General features: G+C 38.1%; 1 protein-coding gene and 1 long non-coding RNA gene across 2 annotated transcripts in view; one reads left to right on the top strand and one right to left on the bottom strand.

Annotated features, from left to right (window-relative positions):
* Positions 1–5000, bottom strand: part of LOC138859766 (uncharacterized) — a 115609-nt gene that overhangs the window by 35793 nt on the left and 74816 nt on the right. The window lies entirely within an intron of this gene.
* The window catches only part of LOC113817450 (LIM domain only protein 3), a gene marked incomplete at its 3' end in the record, with an annotated part of 26556 nt that overhangs the window by 319 nt on the left and 21237 nt on the right, over positions 1–5000 (top strand).

Here is a 5000-nt window from a genome sequence, read left to right as displayed (position 1 = left end):
AGGATTGGGAAGGTTAAGCCATTGAGGAACGGATTAGAACAACCAGTATAAACACAGTAAAGATAAACTGATTCGCCGATTTATTAAGAGCGGTCTGAATAACTCCCAAGTATTTCTTTTCTAACGTATTGCGGAATTCGCGCAGCTCTACGTAAATCACAGAGAAAAAAATAAGTAAATAAATACGAGGATTAACAAGACCCAGTTCACAGCGAGCTACCGGGACCAATCCCCATAGACCTAGATGGGACCGGGAACTTGATATAACGAATCAACGGTTTTATCGATAATTCCAGGCACACAATGCGAGTCAAAGAATTCTCGATAAAGGTAGTTAGGCAAACATATTGATAAAGATTGGGGAAGGCAAGGTCGAGAAGGAAACGCTGCTTTTACATGTAGTCTAGAAATATTATTCATTTCTGTCAAGTGTCATAGTAAACGGCGGTCGATTGAAAAACAAAAATTAACTTCTAATTATTAATCACGGACATTCAACATCGTAAATTAGACATAGCTGTGATCTCATCAATGACTTTGAAACATCAGAGCATATCAACATTTCCAATTAAAAAAATCCTGGTGATTTATTTTTGATATGAAATATAGGTATTATTTTATCGCACACATAATCACAGTTACCAATCAAATAGAGAAAAATATGTATCTTTCACTCATTCCCAATATTCTAATAGCCAAAAAAAATAAAGGAGAACAGTGTCAACTATTAAATCAATGTTCAAAATCATAGTCGAGATACATAGACTAACCAGTGTCGTTATATAACATCTTCCTATATCTAATTTCAATACGTACCATTTTCCCGTCGTTATCAAGGGACTTTCGACTGCCCTGCCGGAACTATAGCATTCGCTCAACGAGGATAACAGTAACGCTCTAACTCTCTCGCTATATTTACCGATATATACTCACAGATCAATGGCTAGACCGATAAAAAATAGGCCTACGAAAGGAGATAACCAGTTATTACAAACCCGACCCAGACTACGCACCTTTGAGGGGAGGGGGGGATGAGGGGGGGTGGGGAGGCGAAAGTTAACGAGGGACTTGAAATGCTTCACAGTACATGAGGCAAACAAAGGGTAGTCTCCGTTACGGGAAATGTTAATGGCTGTAATAAAATCTCTACCATATTATCACTGCTGGGGAGGTGTTCATGGTTTGGGGTAGAGAGAGAGAGAGAGAGAGAGAGAGAGAGAGAGAGAGAGAGAGAGAGAGAGAGAGAGAGAGGGAGGGAGGGAGGGAGGGAGGGAGGGAGGGGGGGAGGGAGGAGAAGGGAGGGAGAGAGAGAGAGAGAGAGAGAGAGAGAGAGAGAGAGAGAGAGAGAGAGAGAGAGAGAGAGAGAGAGAGAGAGAGAGAGAGAGAGAGAGAGAGAGAGAGAGAGAGAGAGAGAGAGAGAGAGAGAGAGAGAGAGAGAGAGAGAGAGAGAGAGAGAGGAGGGAGGGAGGAGGAGAGAGAGAGAGAGAGAGAGAGAGAGAGAGAGAGAGAGAGAGAGAGAGAGAGAGAGAGAGAGAGAGAGAGAGAGAGAGAGAGAGAGAGAGAGAGAGAGAGAGAGAGGACATCATGTTCATTCACGGTTCGAGATACAGAACAGTTATTCATGGCGAGATAGAAATATGCATTTTTTTCATGGCAAGGTTGAGAGACAAATAGATTTACTCATGGCTGTATAATATACAAATATTCACTTACATTCTAGATAGGAAAGGCGCAAACACTTACTCATGACTCGATGAAGATGCCTACATATTTATTCATAATTAGACTAAAAGACACATAATTGAAAGACACGAGGCTGAAAATTAAAAATCCATGGCTAAATAGACACATAAATATTTATTCATGCCCAACGAAACAGATAAATATTTGTTCATGGCTAGTTTAAGGGACACATAAAACATTTAATGACACATTTATACCTAGACTACGAAACACTAGATTTAATCACACATAAAAAGAAGGATATAAACAGTTAATCATTGTGATATAGAAACATAGTAATTTAATTATGACAGAACAGACATATGAGCATTTATCCACAGGTAGAGACGCGCACAAACATTAATTTATGCTTAGATAAAACAAAATATAAATAATTGTTCATGGGAAAGGTGAAAAATTATATAAAACAGTCATTTATTTATGATAGACCAGACATATGAGCATTTATCCACAGGTAGAGACGCGCACAAACATTCATTTATGATTAGATAAATAGATATAAATAACTGTTCATGGGAAAGGTGAAAAAATATATAAAAACATAATCATATAATTATGAAAGAGCATACACAGGAGCATTTAGCCATACGTAAAGATGCGTACAGTCGTGCATGATTAGATAAATAAATATGAATAATTATTCCTGGGAAAAGGCGAAAAAAGCACAGATGAGTGTGAGGGGAAGGTAAGGGTGAAAGGAGCAGATGAAAGGGAAGCAGTAGCAAGTGTGAGGGTGAGATAGGGTGCTGAGAGTTAGCGATCGAGTGAGAAACCACTGATCAATATGAGGGTTAGGTATGGGGAAGAAAGAAGGGGAAAGGGTAAGGAATTAATTGGCCAAGGGTGAGGTAGGGTGTAAATGGAGTAGGGGGAAAGGGTGGGATTTCGCTCGGTAGGGTGAGCAAGGGAGGGAGGGAGAAGGGGGGGGGTGAAATTATTATAGCGAAGGAATGCTTATAATGCGATATCTGTTGAACAATATTTCTAAGACTCATAATAATGTAAATTTCTAGAACTAAATATTTTTTTACACTTAGATTATTTCATTCCCAATGGATTTTTATCTATTAACGATAGCGAAGACGTGAAATGAAAAGAATTTCGATATAGCAAATTGACAACTTTTCCCCTACATATAACAACATAATCTAAGGAAAATCATACGCAACACCCTCAATATTGCGTTTTTTTAGAGATAAGATTAAAACGGCGCTTCCATGTAATGATGTATGGTGAATGGAAATAGTAAATTAAATTAATGTAATAGTGAATGAATGGATGGTAGTTATTAGTCCTTAAAAATAAATGGAATATCGCACTTTGATGTGCATATCTACTATACAATCTTTAGGTTAAATATTCCAGCGTGCTATTTGTTCAAGAATTGAATAGAATAGAAATTTTAAGACAAAACTGTATGTCACTAAATAGCTGTCCTGTATTAGATTTTTTGGGTTCCAATTCATCAGACATACAAAAAACATACCAAAGAAAATGCACAATGACTAAAACAAATCACAGATTAATAACATAACCCCCCCCCCCCACAAAAAAAAACGAAAAAAAATGAAAATAAACAATCAAATCCGATCCATCAGGACGGCGACCAAAAAAAAAAAAAAAAAAAAAAAAAAAAAAAAAAAAACAATCAAATCCGATCCATCAGAACGGTGACCAAAAAAAAAAAAAAAAAAAAAAAAAAAAAAAATGAAAATAAACAATCAAACCATCCCGGAGGTGGCTCGGCCTTTCCCGTTGCAGCGGAATTGCCTCATCCGGGGTGAGCCATTACGGCAATCCGACTCCCGGCCATTAGCAAAAGCAATAAGGATATTTTGCGTCGCTCTCTCCGACGCGGCGGAACGATCCCCATGGTCGATTTCGAAAATTTTCCGCCGTCGAATCGGTTTCTGCGACTTCCACAGCAGACAGGTCGGAAAATTAAGAAGAAAATAACAAAAATCTATCGCTCCTTGATTATTGGTTTCTGCGATTTCCACAATAGACAGATCAGAAAGAAAGAAGAAAATCGCTCGCTCCCTATTTATTGTTTTCTGCGATTTCCACTGCAAACAGGTCGGAAAATTAAGAAAAGAACAAAAACCTCCCGCTTCCTATTTATTGGTTTCTGCGATTTCCACAGCAGACAGGTCGGAAAATTCAGAAGAAAATAACAAAAATCTATCGCTCCCTATTTATTGGTTTCTACGATTTCCACAATAGACAAGTCAGGAAAAGAAAAGAAGAAAATCTCTCGCTCAATATTTATTGGTTTCTGCGATTTCCACAATAGACAGGTCAGAAAGAAAGAAAATCTCTTGTTCCTTATTTATTGGTTTCTACGATTTCCACTGCAGACAGGTCGGAAAATTAAGAAGAAAATAACAAAAATCTATCGCTCATTATTTATTGGTTTCTACGATTTCCACAACAGACAAGTCAGGAAAAGAAAAGAAAAAATCTCTCTCTTCCTAATTGTTGGTTACTACGATTTCCATAGTAGACAGGTCAGAAAGAAAGAAGAAAATCTCTCGCCCCCTATTTATTGGTTTCTGCGACTTCCACAGCAGACAGGTCGGAAAATTATGAAAACAAAAACCTCCCGCTCCCTATTTATTGGTTTCTGCGATTTCCACAATAGACAGGTCAGAAAGAAAGAAGAAAATCTCTCGCTCCCTATTTATTGGTTTCTGCGATTTCCACTGCAGACAGGTCAGAAAATTAAGAAGAAAAGAAAAATCTCTCGTTCCTTATTTATTGGTTTCTACGATTTCCACAGCAGAAATGTCGAAAAATTCTGAAGATAAATCTCTCGCTCTTTATCTATCGGTTTCTATGATTTCCACAACAGAAAGGTAATCTTAACCTTAGTTATCGGTTTCTACGATTTTCACAGCAGACAGGTCAGAAAATTAAGAAGAAAAGAACAATAATCTCTCGCTACTTATTTTCCCTTCAAAGCAGACGCAGCAGCAGAAACCAGAACCCAACCACTCCACCATAATCGTTTCACACGCAAACACACACAAATTCACACGCAAAGACAGAAAAATTAACACGGCGTCTCAATTATCATCTGCGCATACAGACACAGCTTCGAATTTTTTCACAGACACAGCGGGCGCACAGCTTTCTCTGTTATAGGCATGAACTGCGCCACAGACACAGCAGCATAAACACAGCCACTCCGCCACAAGTATCAACAACGGAAAACATAAATACACACACGGAAACTCAATCAAAAATTTTGATCATAG

Source organism: Penaeus vannamei, chromosome 38, assembly GCF_042767895.1.
Source record: "Penaeus vannamei isolate JL-2024 chromosome 38, ASM4276789v1, whole genome shotgun sequence".
NCBI classification, from domain to species: domain Eukaryota; kingdom Metazoa; phylum Arthropoda; class Malacostraca; order Decapoda; family Penaeidae; genus Penaeus; species Penaeus vannamei.
Note: the sequence above shows the minus strand (reverse complement) of the source record. Positions and strands in the feature narration are given on the sequence as shown.